Here is a 19,163-nt window from a genome sequence, read left to right as displayed (position 1 = left end):
AGGGCCCTGCTCACAAGAGCTTGCAGAATATTCTTTATAAGAATCAGCCGCCATCTTACAGGGTCCAAGGTGAAAAAGACTGCAGAGAAGCCTGGAACTTGGTATATATCTGCTGTTTGCCGGATAACAGATGGGAGATAGGATGGATTAGTAAAGGGAGAGTTGACATTTCATGCAGGTAGCGAGTGTAATAGGCTTGCCTATAGAGATGGGTTTTAAGTAGAGATGAGCGAACACACTTGTCCGAGCTTGATGCTCGTTCGAGCATTAGCGTACTCGAAACTGCTCGTTGCTCGGACAAGTATTTCGCCAGCTCGAGAAAATGCCATCTCCCGCCGTTGTGATTTTTGGCGGCCAGAAACAGAGCCAATCACAAGCCAGGAGACTCTGCACTCCACGCAGCATGACGTGGTACCCTTACACGTCGATAGCAGTGGTTGGCTGGCCTGATCAGGTGACCCTGGAATAGACTAGCCCCTGCCCGCGCTGCTCGCATCATTCTCTGTCTGGATGCCGCTAGGGAGAGAGCTGCTGCTGGTCAGGGAAAGCGTTAGGGTGTTCTATTAGAATAGTGTTAGGCAGGAGTGATTCTACAAGAACCCAACAGCCCTTCTTAGGGCTACAATAACATTATATATATATTTTTTTATTTGCTTGTGGCTGGGCTTGCTGGCACTAGTAGTGCAGCTAGTACCATATTGTGAGGAATTTGGAGGGAGACTTGCGACCATTGTGTTTAGCTCTAACATAGTTTTAACTGCAGCACCTTTAATCTACTACTAGTTCACTGCCTCCATACATCGTCCACTTATCAAACGAGCTGTGTCAGGCAGAATTTTGGGTTGTTTTCATGGCTTCCACATCAAACTTGTTAACTTTGTCGCCACCCTGCTGTGTTATCCACAAAATATACTGGCAAACTTTTATCATTTACCGATATTATTTCAGTGCTTCTTGCGCATCTGTTTACATTCCCCTCACCCGCCATAACCCAAACTTATAAGAACACTACTACACTTGATCTTATATAAAAGGTTCTTAGAAGTGCTGTTTGGGGAGTAGCCGAGAGACAGGGGCTTGGATAGGCGAAAGCTCGCCTGACAGCGGAGCGCCAGCTCCATCCCAAGATCCAACTAACATAGTTTTAACTGCAGCACCTTTAATCTACTACTACTTTACTGCCTCCATACATCGTCCCCTTATCAAACGAGCTGTGTCAGGCAGAATTTTCAGGTGTTTCACCAGATACATAGTGGAACTCGGCCCACCTGTCACCGCCATGCTGGAGACCTGAAGTTGCAATCATAGCAGCGCAATATGGATGCTCTTAATCATGGAAGATGTCTCCATGGCTGCCTCCACATGTCGTCCCCTTATCAAAAGAGCTGTGTCAGGCTCATTTTTCGGGTGTTTCACCAGATACGTTAGGGAACTTGGTCACTATGTCGCCAACATGCTGTGTTATCGACTAAATATATCATCAACCTTTTGTTAACATAGGAAATCATTTCACCTCCTTTGGTTCCTCTCTGCCACCCATTGGTTTGAGGCCTGAGTCCATTTAGGTTATGTCGCCATGACACTCTCTAGCCTGCCGCTGCTGTCGCTGCCTCTGCATGCCGTCCCCTATAGTGTCAGGGTCAATTATTGCATGTTTTAGATGCTATCTAGCCTCTTTCGTTCACTCTGTCATGGCCATGCTGTTGCCCATAATTTTGGCATAATGGTATGATTAAGCAGCCTCAGAGGCATCCATGCATGCTGCCCCTGCTGTTTCCTCTCCATTTCCGTGGTGTTTCCATCCTTTTCTGAGGTTCCCAGGTGTTTGGCCAAGCTTCCCTGTGCAGAGCCTTGGTCCCCGGGAAAAGTTTGTCTCGAATAACGAGCACACAAGCATTTTAGTGCTCGCTCATCTCTAGTTTTAAGAGAACGTCTGAAGCTTTGGAGGGTGGGTATTAGTTCGAGAGTCTGGGGAAGGGTATTCCAGAGAATTGGAGTAACTCGGGATAAGTCCTGGAGACATGCATTAATTGTTCGAATTAAGGAAGAGATTAATCTAATGTCACTGGCAGAGCGAAGAGCACGGGAAGGGCAATAGACTGAATTTCCTTTTCACCATATATTCAATCTCTTGCTCGCTCTTGCCGCATGCATCTCAGAAACATCTCCAGAATTCGACCATTTCTGACATTTGAAACTTCTAAAATGCTAATTGTTGGAAAAGACTACTGTAACTCCCTACTAATCGGCCTTCAACTCACTCTCCTCTACAATCTATTCTTAATGCAGCAGCCAGGCATGTCTTTCAGACCAAACACTACACTGATGCCTGCAGTTTGTGCCAATCACTGCATTGGCTCTTTTTGTATTCACTTTAAAATAATAACCCTCATCCACAAAGTTCTGAATAATGCTGCACCTCCCTATCTCTCGTCTCTCATGGTCAGAGTCCAGTACAACCCCAAGACAGCGGGCCTGCTGCCACAAGCTGAGCTCTCTCCATACACAGCGGGTAACGGCTGTATAAAACAGCAAACACCCGCCTGTCACTGCCGCGGTCGGTGCTGGCAATGATCGTGACAGTTAACCTGACAGTTAACCCCACCGCGGCACCTAACTTACCTTTACATGGGCGCCGCCATCTTGGAGGGAGGATCGCCGCCCCCTGGAACGTCATCGGAGGGCGGCGATCGGTTGCTATGGCAGCCTAGAGTCTCATTGAGACTTGTAGGCTTGCCATGTGCAATGATTTAGAATAGCCAGCAGAGGGCAGGCTATTAAAAATCATTGTAACATTGCTATATACTGCAATACAGTAGTATTGCAGTATATAGTATTAGCAATCGGACCCTGCAGGGTTAAATTACCCTGGAGGATCTTAAATAATGGTAAAAAAAATGTAAAAAAATTAAAAAAAACATATGAAAAAATAGTAAAAAAGTAAAAGTTTAACCCTTTCATGACCTGGCCCTTTTTGTTTTTTCATTTTCATTTTTTACTCCCCATGATCAAAAATCCATAACTTTTTTATTTTTCCATGTACAGAGCTGTGTGATGGCTTATTTTCTGCGTAACAAATTGCACTTCATAGAGATGGTATTGAATATTCCATGCTGTGTACTAGGAAGCGGGAAAAAAAATCCAAATGGAGTGAAATTGGTAAAAAAACGCATTTGTGCCGTCTTCTTGTGGGCTTGTATCTTACGGATTTCACTGTGCGCCCCAAATGACATGTTTACTTTATTCTTTGGGTCGGTGCGATTACGGGGATACCAAATTTGTATAGGTTTTATAATGTTTTCATACATTTAAAAAAATTAAAACCTCCTGTACAAAAATTTTTTGGGGGATTTTGCCATCTTCTGGCGCTAATAACTTTTTTATACTTTGGTGTACGGAGCTGTGGGTGGTGTCATTTTTTGAGGATTTTGATGACGTTTACAATGTTATCAATTTTAGGACTGTTCGACCTTGTGATCACTTTTTATAGAATTTTTTAATTTTTTTAAATGACAAAAAAAGTGCCATTTTCGACTTTGGGCGCGATTTTCCGTTGCGGGATTAAACGCAGTGAAAAACCATTATCATATTTTGATAGATCGGGCATTTTCGGACGCGGCGATACCTAATGTGTTTATGATTTTTACTGTTTATTTATATTTATATCAGTTCAAGGGAAAGGGGGGGTGATTTGAGTTTTTAGGGTTTTTTATTATAATTTTTTTTTTTTTTTACTTTTTTTTATTTTTATTTTTAGTACTTTTCAGACTTCCTAGGGTACTTTAACCCTAGGGTGTCTGCACGATCCTATCATATACTGCCATACTACAGTATGGCAGTATATGGGGATTTTACTACTCATACATTACAATTTGCTGATAGCACATTGTAATGCATGGGTTAACCCGAAGTAGCCTCGGGTCTTCGTGAGACCCGAGGTTACCATGGCGACGGATCGCCGCTCCCCGATGACGTCACGGGGAGCGGCGATCCTTGAAAAGATGGCGGCGCCCACGCGCCGACATCCTTTTGAAGCCGCCGGCAGCATTGCCGGTGGCGATCGAGGTGAAAACACCCGCGATCGGTGCTAGCACCGATCGCGGGTGTTACCGGTAAGCCTTTGCTGCAATATGCAGCAAAGACTTACCGGCTATGGAGAGGGCTCAGCGCGTGAGCTCTCTCCATGCACCCGCGGCCGACCCGTGACGTGCTATTACGTCACGGGTCGTGAACGGGTTAAATCACCCCCCTTTCCCTAGAACTAATATAAATAAACAGTAAAAATCATAAACACTTTAGGTATCATCGCGTCCCAAAATGTCCGATATATCAAAATATATTAGCGAATTTTTCCGGCGTTTAACCCTGTAGCGGAAATTGGCGCCCAAAGTCGAAAATGCCACTTTCTTGCCATTTTGAAAAATATAAAAAAATCTATAAAAAGTGATCAAAAGCCCATACAGTCCTCAAAATGATAGCATTAAAAACGTCATCAAAAGTCACAAAAAATGACACCACCCACAGCAAAATGAAGAATTTGGTATCCTCGTGATCATACCGAACCAAAGAATAAAATAGACATGTGATTTGGGGTGCTCAGTGAAAGCTGTAAAATCCAAGCCCACAAGAAAATGGAGCAAATGTGTTTTTTCATCATTTTCACTGCATTCTGAATTTTTCTTCCCACTTCCCAGTACACGGCATGGAATAATAAATACCATCACTATGAAGTGCAATTTGTTACGCTGAAAACAAGCCCAAACAGAGCTCTTTACATGGAGAAATAAAAAAATTACAGATTTTTGAAGGTTGGGAGTGAAAAATTAAAATGCAAAAACGTAAAAGGGCCACGTCCCTAAGGGGTTAAAGATTCCCTGAAGACTGGTTATGTTCCACAGGGTTTATGAGAGATCGGTCATGTCAAACTTATCGTATTGATTTCTACGAGGAAGTAAGTTCCAGACTGGATCTGGGGGACGCTGTGGATCTTGTATATCTGGACTTTTCAAAGGCATTTGACACCATGCCGCATAAAAGGTTGGTATATACAATGAGACTGCTGGGACTAGGGGAAAATCTGTGTATTTGGGTAAGTAATTAGCTTAGTGATAGAAAACAGAGGGACATCATTAATGGCACATTCTCAGATTGGGTTGACGTTACCAGTGGAATGTCACAGGGGTCAGTACTGGAAACCAAATCTGCTGATGGTTTGTCCAATGGGGTAGTATACAGGGAGAAGAGAAGAGGACCTAGGACTGAGCCGTGAGAAACCTTGACACTGAATCCACTACCAAGCGTTGTGGAGCGTAATCACATGTACAATAAATAATGTATCAAAGCCAACACACTAGAAGATAAGGTTAAACCAAGGAAGAGAAAAGGCAAGTGTGTAAAGGCTAGAAAGTCAAAAAACTTTATTTCAATTCACAAAAATCCAACAAGGAGCATACATGCATGTATCTTTAAAAACATTTAAAAAGTGTACAAATACACATAAACATCACCAAGTGGATCAGAGCCCGGTAGCTGAGATCCACGTGCGGCCCCAGGTCAGCAAAAACTATATTAATGCAGTCTCCTCACACAAGGTAAATATAAAGTCCTAATGACTATGCCCTGCCCCTATCCCACAAAAGACGTCTATTGTCAAATCCAAACACTCAAAGATGGAGCTAGATAGTGGTGGTACTGGGTCCCCAGTAGAAGTATGATAGGTATACATGAAAAGATGAGAAGGACCAGGGAGTCCCCATGTATATAGAGCAGAACAGAGACCGGGAAGCCAAAGTTGCTGTATGTCAAGTCCTGTGATGGAAGGAGGGAGGCCCGTTGGATCTATAACCCGGGGAATTAATGAAGACCTCCTCTTTTCAGGTTATTACAAATGATGTTCCTGCACCCTTTGGCACCTTGCACTGGAGGAGATAGGTAAGAGGTCTATTAATTATCTTTCATTATTATTAGAGATGAGCGAACATGCTCGTCCGAGCTTGATGCTCGGTCGAGCATTAGGGTACTCGAAACTGCTCGTTACTCGGACGAATACTTCGCCCGCTCGAGAAAATGGCAGCTCCCGCCGTTTTGCTTTTTGGCGGCCAGAAACAGAGCCAATCACAAGCCAGGAGACTCTGCACTCCACCCAGCATGACGTGGTACCCTTACACGTCGATAGCAGTGGTTGGCTGGCCAGATCAGGTGACCCTGGGATAGACTAGCCGCTGGCCGCGCTGCTCGGATCATTCTGTCTCTGGATGCCGCTAGGGAGAGAGCTGCTGCTGGTCAGGGAAAGCGTTAGGGTGTTCTATTAGCTTACTGTTAGGCAGGAGTGATTCTCAAAGAACCCAACAGCCCTTCTTAGGGCTACAATAACGTTCTACTTTTTTTATTTTAATTTGCATCTTTTACCATTTTGTGAGGAATTAGCAGGGGGACTTGCTACCGTTGTGTTTAGCTCTTAGTGGCACACATATCCATAGCAAAGACCGAAGTGGGAAAATTCAGTAGGGGTTGGATTTCTATTAGGCAATAACTCAGTGTCATCTCATCTGGCATAGTAGTGTGCTTCCTTTGATACTTGGCTAGAAAATAGCCATAGGAGAATACAAACAGCTTCTTGAAGCCTACAGTAGCGTTCTATATATTTGATTTCTGGTTGATCTGCTGGTGGCTGTAGTTTCTGCAGTGCATGTACTTGCCAATTCTGAGCAATTTGTAGTGAGACTTGCGACCGCTGTGTTCTGCGCTTAGTGGCGCACATATCCATAGCAAAGGCCGAAGTGGCAAAATTCAGTAGGGGTTGGATTTCTATTAGGCAATAACTCAGTGTCATCTCATCTGGCATAGTAGTGTGCTTCCTTTGATACTTGGCTAGAAAATAGCCATAGGAGAATACAAACAGCTTCTTGAAGCCTACAGTAGCGTTCTATATATTTGATTTCTGGTTGATCTGCTGGTGGCTGTAGTTTCTGCAGTGCATGTACTTGCCAATTCTGAGCAATTTGTAGTGAGACTTGCGACCGCTGTGTTCTGCGCTTAGTGGCGCACATATCCATAGCAAAGGCCGAAGTGGCAAAATTCAGTAGGGGTTGGATTTCTATTAGGCAATAACTCAGTGTCATCTCATCTGGCATAGTAGTGTGCTTCCTTTGATACTTGGCTAGAAAATAGCCATAGGAGAATACAAACAGCTTCTTGAAGCCTACAGTAGCGTTCTATATATTTGATTTCTGGTTGATCTGCTGGTGGCTGTAGTTTCTGCAGTGCATGTACTTGCCAATTCTGAGCAATTTGTAGTGAGACTTGCGACCGCTGTGTTCTGCGCTTAGTGGCGCACATATCCATAGCAAAGGCCGAAGTGGCAAAATTCAGTAGGGGTTGGATTTCTATTAGGCAATAACTCAGTGTCATCTCATCTGGCATAGTAGTGTGCTTCCTTTGATACTTGGCTAGAAAATAGCCATAGGAGAATACAAACAGCTTCTTGAAGCCTACAGTAGCGTTCTATATATTTGATTTCTGGTTGATCTGCTGGTGGCTGTAGTTTCTGCAGTGCATGTACTTGCCAATTCTGAGCAATTTGTAGTGAGACTTGCGACCGCTGTGTTCTGCGCTTAGTGGCGCACATATCCATAGCAAAGGCCGAAGTGGCAAAATTCAGTAGGGGTTGGATTTCTATTAGGCAATAACTCAGTGTCATCTCATCTGGCATAGTAGTGTGCTTCCTTTGATACTTGGCTAGAAAATAGCCATAGGAGAATACAAACAGCTTCTTGAAGCCTACAGTAGCGTTCTATATATTTGATTTCTGGTTGATCTGCTGGTGGCTGTAGTTTCTGCAGTGCATGTACTTGCCAATTCTGAGCAATTTGTAGTGAGACTTGCGACCGCTGTGTTCTGCGCTTAGTGGCGCACATATCCATAGCAAAGGCCGAAGTGGCAAAATTCAGTAGGGGTTGGATTTCTATTAGGCAATAACTCAGTGTCATCTCATCTGGCATAGTAGTGTGCTTCCTTTGATACTTGGCTAGAAAATAGCCATAGGAGAATACAAACAGCTTCTTGAAGCCTACAGTAGCGTTCTATATATTTGATTTCTGGTTGATCTGCTGGTGGCTGTAGTTTCTGCAGTGCATGTACTTGCCAATTCTGAGCAATTTGTAGTGAGACTTGCGACCGCTGTGTTCTGCGCTTAGTGGCGCACATATCCATAGCAAAGGCCGAAGTGGCAAAATTCAGTAGGGGTTGGATTTCTATTAGGCACTAACTCAGTGTCATCTCATCTGGCAAAGTAGTGTGCTTCCTTTGATACTTGGCTAGAAAATAGCCATAGCAATAGGATAGGATTGTTTGGTTTTAAAAACTCAAAAAAAAACAAAAAACACAAAAAAAAAAAAAAACACAAAAAAACACAAAAAAAAAAAAAAAGAAGTAAAAAAAAAAAAAAAGTTATAACTCTCATTTTAAAAATGTTTAACCCGAGGGCTAGGGGTAGAGGACGAGGGCGGGGACGTGGGCGTCCAACTACTGCAGGGGTCAGAGGCCGTGGTCCTGGGCGGGGTGAGACACCACCTGCTGATGAGGGAGCAGGGGAACGCCGCAGAGCTACACTCCCTAGGTTCATGTCTGAAGTTACTGGGACTCGTGGTAGAGCACTGTTGAGGCCAGAACAGTGCGAACAGGTGATGTCGTGGATTGCTGACAATGCTTCGAGCAATTTGTCCACCACCAGTCAGTCTTCCACGCAGTCCACCCATGTCACCGAAATCCCCACTCCTCCAGCTCCTGCACCTCAGCCTCCTCCCCCCCAGTCTGCCCCCTCCCAGGAAAATTTGGCATTTGAACCGGCATACTCTGAGGAACTGTTTTCTGGACCCTTCCCACAGTCACAAACCACTTGTCCGGTTGCTGCTGAGCAATTTTCCGATGCCCAGGTTTTCCACCAGTCACAGTCTGTGGGTGATGATGACCTTCTTGACGTAGTGGAAGTGTGTAAAGAGGTGTCCGACGATGAGGAGACACGGTTGTCAGACAGTGGGGAAGTTGTTGTCAGGGCAGGAAGTCCGAGGGGGGAGCAGACTGAGGGATCGGAGGATGATGAGGTGACAGACCCAAGCTGGGTTGAGAGGCCGGGTGAACACAGTGCTTCTGAGACGGAGGAGAGTCCTCGACCTGAACAGGTTGGAAGAGGCAGTGGTGGGGCCAGACGGAGAGGCAGGGCCAGAGCTGGTGCATCAGCGCCACTGTCAACTAGTGAAGCTCCCGTGGTGAGGGCTCTTGCGGCGAGGGCTAGATCTTCAGAAGTGTGGAGGTTCTTTAAGGAAACACCGGATGACCGACGGACTGTGGTGTGCAACATTTGCCAAACCAGGCTCAGCAGGGGTTCCACCACTACTAGCTTAACTACCACCAGTATGCGCAGGCATATGAATGCTAAGCACCCCACTCAGTGGCAACAAGCCCGTTCACCTCCGGCCGTGCACACCACTGCTCCTTCCCCTGTGTCAGCTGCTAGTCAGCCCCCTGCCCAGGACCCTGGCACAAAAACCCCATCGTCGCCTCCACGATCCTCCACAGCATCCACCAGCGTTCAGCTCTCCATACCCCAGACGCTGGAGCGGAAACGCAAATGTAGTGCAACCCACCCGAACGCCCAAGCCCTTAATGTGCACATCTCCAGATTGCTTAGCCTGGAGATGCTGCCCTATAGGCTAGTAGAGACCGAGGCCTTTCGCAACCTCATGGCGGCGGCCGCCCCTCGGTATTCGGTCCCCAGCCGCCACTACTTTTCCCGATGTGCCGTCCCAGCCCTGCACCAGCACGTGTCAGACAACATCATCCGTGCCCTGACCAACGCCGTTTCTGACAAGGTCCACCTGACCACGGACACGTGGACGAGTGCTGCCGGGCAGGGCCACTATATATCGCTGACGGCACATTGGGAATGGTTGTGTGTGACAACGGCCGTAACCTGGTGGCGGCTCTGCAACTCGGCAGACTGACACATGTGCCATGCCTGGCCCATGTGTTAAATCTGATAGTGCAGCGTTTCCTCAAGACATACCCCAATCTGTCTGATTTGCTCACGAAGGTGCGCCGCATCTGTGCGCATTTCAGGAAGTCCAGCCCAGATGCTGCCACTCTCAGGGCAGCGCAGCGCCGCCTCCAACTGCCCGCTCACCGACTGTTGTGCGACGTGCCCACGAGGTGGAATTCAACACTGACCATGTTATCCAGAGTTTACCAGCAGCGCAGAGCGATTGTAGACTGCCAGATGTCAACTTCCACCAGAACTGGTAGTCAGGTCAGTCAGCTTCCTCAAGTCTACAATGAGGAGTGGACGTGGATGTCTGATATCTGTCAGGTGCTGAGTAACTTTGAGGAGTCAACACAGATGGTCAGTGGCGATGCCGCCATCATCAGCCTCACCATCCCGCTGCTTGGCCTGTTGAAAAACTCTCTGGTCAGCATGAAGTCGGAAGCTTTGCGCTCGTCACAAGAGACGGGGGAAGAATATTCCCTTGTTGATAGCCAAAGCACCCTGAGGTCTGTTTCTCAGCGCATATCGGAGGAGGTGGAGGTGGAGGAGGATGAGGAGGAAGAGGAGGAGAATGTTGGCGAGACACAAGAGGGGACCATTGTTGAGTCCTTCACTGTTCAGCGTGTATGGGCAGAAGAAGAGGAGTTGGAGGAGTTGGAGGAGGAGGAAATGGACAGTCAGGCCAGTGAGGGGAGTGAATTCTTACGCGTTGGTACTCTGGCGCATATGGCAGATTTCATGCTAGGCTGCCTATCCCGTGACCCTCGCGTTCAAAGAATTTATTCCAGCACCGATTACTGGGTGTTCACTCTCCTGGACCCACGGTACAAGCAAAATCTTCCCACTCTCATCCCTGGAGAGGAAAGGAGTGTGAGAATGCATGAATACCAGCAGGCCCTGGTGCACAAGCTGAAACAGTATTTCCCTTCTGACAGCGCTAGCGGCAGAGTGCGTAGTTCTGCGGGACAAGTAGCGAGGGAGAGTAGGCGAGCAGGCAGCTTGTCCAGCACTGGCAAGGGTACGCTTTACAAGGCTTTTGCCAGCTTTATGTCACCCCAGCAAGACACTGTCACCTGTCCCCAGTCTCGGCAGAGTAGGGCTGATCTTTACAGAAAGATGGTGAGGGAGTACGTAGCTGACCATACCATCGTCCTAAATGATCACACAGCTCCCTACAACTACTGGGTTTCAAAGCTGGACATGTGGCACGAACTGGCGCTGTACGCCTTGGAGGTTCTTGCCTGCCCTGCCGCTAGCGTCTTGTCCGAGCGGGTTTTCAGTGCAGCTGGTGGCATCATCACCGATAAGCGTACACGCCTGTCGACTGACAGCGCTGACAGGCTGACGCTTATTAAAATGAATAAAGGCTGGATTTCTCAGAATTTCCAATCTCCACCAGGTGAAGGAAGCTCAACCTGAATAATTGATCCACTCCTCCTCCTCCTCCTCATTTTCCTCCTTCTCCTCCTCTTTGTACAGTAAAGCAGAGGAAAATGGCTATTTTTTGACAGGGCCCACTGGCTCTTGCTATAGTACTTCATGCATTTAATTTTTCTGGAGGGCCACCTACCCGGTCCTCTGTTTGAAACAATTTTTGTGAGTGCCACATACAGGCACTCAATCTATTCCATTTTTCTGGAGGGCCTCCTACCCGGTCCTCTGTTTTAAAAAATTTTTGGGACTGCCACATACAGGCACTCAATCTATTCCATTTTACTGCAGGGCCACCTACCTGCTCCTCTGGTTTGAACAATTTTTGGGACTGCCACATACAGGCACTCAATCTATTCCATTTTACTGGAGGGCCACCTACCTGCTCCTCTGGTTTGAAACATTTTTGGGACTGCCACATACAGGCACTCAATCTATTCCATTTTACTGCAGGGCCACCTACCTGCTCCTCTGGTTTGAACAATATTTGGGACTGCCACATACAGGCACTCAATCTATTCCATTTTACTGCAGGGCCACCTACCTGCTCCTCTGGTTTGAACAATTTTTGGGACTGCCACATACAGGCACTCAATCTATTCCATTTTACTGGAGGGCCACCTACCTGCTCCTCTGGTTTGAAGAATTTTTGGGACTGCCACATACAGGCACTCAATCTATTCCATTTTACTGGAGGGCCACCTACCTGCTCCTCTGGTTTGAAACATTTTTGGGACTGCCACATACAGGCACTCAATCTATCCCATTTTACTGGAGGGCCACCTACCTGCTCCTCTGGTTTGAAAAATGTTTGGGACTGCCACATACAGGCACTATCCAAATTAAATTGTCTCCATAGCAGCCTCCACACGTTGTCTCCATTGCTACCTCCAAAAGTCGTCCATATAGCTGCCTCCATACATCGTCCCTTTATCAAACGAGGTGTGTCAGGCAGAAATTTGGGTTGTTTTCATGGATTCCACATCAAAGTTGTTAACTTTGTCGCCACCCTGCTGTGTTATCCACAAAATATACTGGCAAACTTTTACCATTTAGGGATATTATTTCAGCGCTTCTTGCGCATCTGTTTACATTCCCCTCACCCGGCATATCCTAAACTTATAAGAACGCTACTACACTTGATCTTATACAAAAGGTTCTTAGAAGTGCTGTTTGGGGAGTAGCCTAGAGACAGGGGCTTGGATTGGCGAAAGCTCGCCTGGCAGCGGAACGCCAGCTCCATGCGCATCATGCGCTTCTTGCGCATCTGTTTACATTCCCCTCACCCGCCATATCCCAAACTTATAAGAACGCTACTACACTTAACTTGGTGCAGGCTGGGACCGAGTCTGACCCTGGGGCTGGTCATATACTGCCGACGCAGAGAATTGCGGGGCCTACCTCGGTCCAGGTCTCAAAGGCCTACTATACCTCCTCCCACCCCTCCTCCACCTCCTCCTCCTCCGAATTACCATCCGTGGGCATGGCGCCATCAGTCGGTAGCTCTAGGCACAGCAGCAGTGCCGTCGCTAAGCGACAGCAGGCGGTGCTGAAACTGCTGAGCCTAGGCGATAAAAGGCACACCGCCCAAGAGCTATTACAGGGCATTCCACATCAAAGTTGTTAACTTTGTCGCCACCCTGCTGTGTAATCCACAAAATATACTTGCAAACTTTTACCATTTAGGGATATTATTTCAGCGCTTCTTGCGCATCTGTTTACATTCCCCTCACCCGCCATATCCTAAACTTATAAGAACGCTACTACACTTGATCTTATACAAAAGGTTCTTAGAAGTGCTGTTTGGGGAGTAGCCTATAGACAGGGGCTTGGATTGGCGAAAGCTCGCCTGGCAGCGGAGCGCCAGCTCCATGCCAAGATCCAACTAACATAGTTTTAACTGCAGCACCTTTAATCTACTACTAGTTCACTGCCTCCATACATGGTCCCCTTATCAAACGAGCTGTGTCAGGCAGAATTTTGGGTTGTTTTCATGGCTTCCATGTTAACTTTGTCGCCACCCTGCTGTGTAATCCACAAAATATACTGGCAAACTTTTATCATGTACCGATATTATTTGAGCGCTTCTTGCTCACCTCCTTTGGTTCCTCTCTGCCACCCATTGGTTTGAAGCCTGAGTCCATTTAGGGTATGTCGCCATGACACTCTCTAGCCTGCTGCCGCTGCCTCTGCATGCCGTCCCCTATAGTGTCAGGGTCAATTATTGGATGTTTTAGATGCTATCTAGCTTCATTCTGTCACTCTGTCATGGCCATGCTGTTGCCCATAATTTTGGCATAATGGTGCGATTAGGCAGCCTCAGAGGCATCCATGCATGCTGCCCCTGCTGTTTCCTGTCCATTTCCGTGGTGTTTCCATCCTTTTCTGAGGTTCCCAGGTGTTTGGCCAAGCTTCCCTGTGCAGAGCCTTGGTCCCCTTGAAAAATGCTCGAGTCTCCCATTGACTTCAATGGGGTTCGTTATTCGAGACGAGCACTCGAGCATCGGGAAAAGTTCGTCTCGAATAACGAGTACCCGAGCATTTTAGTGTTCGCTCATCTCTAATTATTATCATTTAGATTCTACTTGTTCTTTCATTTGCGTCATTAAAACATTCTTGCGCATTTCCATATTTTCATATTTTTCATATTTCACTCTTCATTCTTTTCATCACCTTTCCACAGCTTTCACGATGCACTCACGTATCTTTTCCTTAGCACGGACCGGGACCGTCAGTGTCCCCTTGTAGTTTTGGGACCCCTCTGGTCCCCCTCATCAGCACTTTCGCACCATTTAACCCAGTTTTGTTTTTCTTGTGCACACCCATGGACATGCTTGTGTGGGTGTGTACACGCACACACGCATGCCCATCCTCTTCCTCACATATTCCACTTCTCTATTTTGTCATATTTGTTTTACTAATACTCTTTTTCTTTATATCTTATTGACCATCTTCTCTCAGACTCCTTTTGGGCAGTTAGATCATCTCCTACTGTTGATTGATGCCTTCCTCCTCCTGGACAAACCTGCATCCATTGGATAACTCATCGCCCTTGACTAGAGATGGGCGAATTTGTTAAAATTTGTTTCAATTCTATTCGCCGAACAAATCACGTTAAAAAACAGGCATTTCCTGGCTGCAGAGAGCCTGTAGGGTGTTGTAGAATGTTGTGCCATGCTTAAATATGCATAGGGAGCGTGGTTTGGTCTTCAAACAATGCTGTGTTTTAGTATGACACGCACATGACAGCCGCGGCTCTTAGAATCACTTCACTCTTCACTTCCATGTGCACTTACATAGGCCAACTTCCCCAAATAAGCAAAGCAGGAACGCAGCCTGACAAGGTAACGTCTGTGCCAGCTTGAAAGGACTAAGCTGAGGGCCAAGATCCCACTATAACATCAAAGAGTGCACTCTTTTTACACTGAGTGGAACAATGATATAGTGTGTTGGTGGCATCAAAAGCAGCAGCAGGAGCCCGCAGAGTGGCACAATGATATAGTGTGAAGGTGGCATCAGTAGCAGCAGGAGCCCGCAGAGTGGCACAATGATATAGTGTGTTGGTGGCATCAAAAGCCACAGCAGGAGCCCGCAGAGCTGCACAATGATATTGTGTGAAGGTGGCATCAGTAGCAGCAGGAGCCCGCAGAGTGGCACAATGATATAGTGTGAAGGTTGCATCAAAAGCAGCAGCAGCAGGAGCCCGCAGAGTGGCACAATGGTATAGTGTGAAGGTGGCATCAAAAGCAGCAGCAGCAGGAGCCTGCAGAGTGGCACAATGGTATAGTGTGAAGGTGACATCAGTAGCAGCAGCAGCAGCAGCAGCAGGAGCCCGCAGAGTGGCACAATGGTATAGTGTGAAGGTGGCATCAGTAGCAGCAGGAGCCCGCAGAGTGGCACAATGATATAGTGTGAAGGTGGCATCAGAAGCAGCAGGAGCCTGCAGAGTGGCACCATGATATAGTGTGGAGGTGGCGGACAATTCCAGTCCCTGGTAAAGGCGGTAGGAGGCAGATGGTGCAACTAGCAGCAGATGTGTGGCATCAGGCGGGTGGCAGCATCAGAACAGTAGCTGAGGCAGGTAGTTAGAACCCCGACTCATTTCTCAATGTTTGGAAGAGGCGTCATGGCTGATCTAATCTGATGCATTAGGCATTGGTGAGTTGAAATCCTGGCCGATCCAAGCCTGATTCATCTTGACAAAGGTCAGTCTCTCCACATTACGGGTGGACAAGTGGGTTCTCCTGGGGGTAACGATGGCCCCCGTCGCACTGAACACCCGCTCTGATGCCACACTACTGGCCGGGCAGGACAGCTTCTCTACTGCAAACTCCGCAAGTTGCGGCCACGAATCAAGTTTGGCTGCCCAGTAGTCCATGGGATCCTCTACCTCAGGTGGTATAGTGCTGTCCAAGTAGGCCACCACCTGCTGGTGCAGGGTCTGCTTCATGTCCTGCTGCTGCTGCCGGTGGCGGCTACCCTCCTCACTAGGCGGGTGAAGGAAATTGCTCATTAAGGAATCCAGACTTAAGCGACTGTTGATGGAACTGCTACTGCTCCTACCCCCCCAGCTCCCCACAGCAGCCGTAGTAGTAGTACGTGAGCAATGACTGCCAGGAATCCCCCGGTTAGACCTGACAGAGGATGGACAATGGCGCACATAGGCAGCGGCCAACTGTGTGCTCAGTATTTCTCTATAGTATGCCAGTTGTTCCTTCCTCTCAGCAGCAGGAAAAAAGTCACCCATTTCGGACCGGTAGCGAGGGTCCAAGAGGGTGGAGAGCCAAAAGTCATCCCTATGCCGGATGTTGACTATTCGGCTGTCACTAGTTAGGCAAAGCAGCATGCTGCGGGCCATCTGCGCAAGTGACTCTGAGGGACTCCCGGTCTCCATATCCACAGTATACTGCCACGGTGCTTCTGGGTCATCTGCCTCGTCTTCTACCTCCTCCGGATTCTCCTGCTCCTCCTCTCCTGTCACCTGAGTAGAAAAACCACAAATTGCAACAGACTCTGCTTGTGCTTCAATGTCCTCCTCCTCCTCCAGTTCAGCCCCCACCAGACTCCTGTGGCCATGAGATGTAGTCTCCACTTCTCCAGTGCCCTGACCAGACAGATTTTGCAGCATGAGTTCCAGGACATGAAGCAGTGGTATGATGTTATTCATCCAGCAGTCCTGGCGACTGACAAATAACGTGGCCTCTTCAAAAGGCCTGAGCAAACGGCAGGTGTCACGCATGAGCTGCCAGTGGCTGACATCAAAGTTACACAGGGGAGTACTACGGTCCGCTTGCATCATCAAAAAATCATTAATGGCTTTTCTCTGTTCATACAGGTGGTCTAACATATGGAAGCTGGAATTCCAACGGGTGGAAACAGCGCATATCAGACTATGTTGGGGTAGGCCGTTCTGGCGCTGCAACTCGAGGAGGGTGTGCTTGGCTTTGTAAGAATGGCTGAAGTGCGTGCACAGTGTCCTGGCCATTTTTAGAATGTCTTGCAGATGGGTGTAAGACTTCAGGAACTTGTTGACTACCAGATTGAACACGTGCGCCAGGCAGTGTGCATGGACCATCCCTCCTCGGTGCAGCGCGGACACCATGTTCCTCCCATTGTCTGTCACCATGGTTCCGATTTCTTCTTGCATGACGCGGAGCAGTTCCTCCCCTGTGTGACTACGTTCACCCAGGCAAACCAGGTGTAGAACTGCATGACACCGCTGTGCCCTGCACATGTGGTATGATGGAGCAGCACTTGTGGAGGCTGAGGTTGTGGTGGAGAAGGAGGAGGAGGAGGTGGACACTGGTGCAGGAGCAGCAGTTTGACAACGTGGAGGAGAAAGCGCCGTCTCTTGTTGAAGTTGTTGGTGTGGCGGGGCGGGAAGCACGTAAAGGACATATACTGGCCCTGACCATAATTACAGCTCCACACGTCCGCGCTGCCGTGGACCTTGGAAGAAACTGATAAGCTCAAGGACTGGCCCACCTTCTGTTGCACATATTGGTGAAGGGCTGGCACAGCCTTTTTGGAAAAAAAATTGTGGCTTGGAACTCCCCACCTCGGTTCAACACAAGCCATCAAGGGTGCAGAGTCCACGACTTGGAAAGGGAGAGACTGCAGTGCCAACAACTTCGACAAGAGCAAGGTCAGCTTCTGCACCTTAGGATGGCTGGGCGCATAGAGTTGTCTTTTTGTAATCGCCTCGCTCAACGACTGCTGGCGCTATGCGTAGTGAGGAGCAGGAGCATCTGGACTGGGAGATTATGTCAAAGACAAACAGCTCCCTTCAGCAGAGGTGCTGGAGCCTTGACTTGCTGAAACAGCATGTGTGCCACTAGGTGCTGCTGCTGTTGCTGCGCCTGCAGGATGGACCGCATCTGACACCCGTTTCTCCCAGCCCATTGTATGGTGACGCTGCATGTGTTGGCGCAGGACCGTGGTGCCAAGGTTAGCTTTCTGGCCACGCTTCACTTTCTGCCCGCAGATACGACATATACCCATGCTCGGCTCCTCTGGTGTCTTTACAAAAAACTGCCACACCGCTGAGGTGGTAATTTTACCACCAACACTGAGCGAATACTACCGCCGCTGCCTCGCTGAGCCCCTGTGCCACTGCTTATTTGGGCCTGCAAATCGGGATTTGTACCCCGCGGACGTTTGGCTCCCGTCCTCGCACTGCTGCCACCCTGCTGACTCACAGCCACAGTAGCGACTGGCTGCCTGCTCCGCAAGCTGACACTCTCTTCGCCCGCGATGATGAATCCCCTGCTACACCCGTCTCTCAAGTGCGATCGGCTACATCATCGTCAATTTGCATTTCCCGGTCACTGCTACTCTCCTCACCGATGTCAGTATGCACAGCCTGCCTACTGCAGGAAGCAGCGGAAGTCTGCCCCACCTCTTCACTGCAAAGCAGCTGCTTACTGTCCTCAAACACTTCGTCCTCGCTGAATAGTGGCACGGAGCCCAGACCACCTAGTAGCTCTCTGGCTGCAGGACAGAGCCTGGTTGAGGACAGGTGAGGGCCGCTGACCTGCTCCTGGGCCATGCCAACTAATTGTTGTATCAGAGGAACCTACAGACTCTTGGCTGGGGTTGTCAGATGTTATATTTGAGGAATTGGATGACCCAGTCAACCATTCAACAACCTTTGGGTTGTTGATCAACACACTGCCACTAGATGACAACGGCAGTTCTGGCCTCACAGAGTCACCCCTGCTGCGACATCACCTTTCTCTGCTGCCACCTCTGCCTGCTCCAGCTGCCACCTTTCTATCTGACATAATGGTTTATAAACTACGTGGATTTGATACGTAAATGTGGCTGTAAACTAGAGCCCCCAAAAGGTATTACAATGTGCGTTATACTGAAGCCCCACAACTGACAGTGTAATTTCAGCGAAAATCACTGTATAAACTATGTGGATTTGACACGTAAATCTGGCTGTAAACTAGAGCCCCCAAAAGGTATTACAATGTCCGTTATACAGATACCCCACAACTGACAGTGTAATTTCAGGGCAAATCACTGTATAAACTACGTGGATTTCACATGTAAATCTGGCTGTAAACTAGAGCCCCCAAAAGGTATTACAATGTGCGTTTTACTGAAGCCCCACAACTGACAGTGTAATTTCAGCGAAAATCACTGTATAAACTATGTGGATTCGACACGTAAATATGGCTGTAAACTA

The sequence above is a fragment of the Engystomops pustulosus genome, chromosome 6 (assembly GCF_040894005.1).
Source record: "Engystomops pustulosus chromosome 6, aEngPut4.maternal, whole genome shotgun sequence".
NCBI classification, from domain to species: Eukaryota; Metazoa; Chordata; class Amphibia; order Anura; family Leptodactylidae; genus Engystomops; species Engystomops pustulosus.
The sequence above is the reverse complement of the archived record's forward strand: the minus strand, read 5'-3'. Positions refer to the sequence as shown.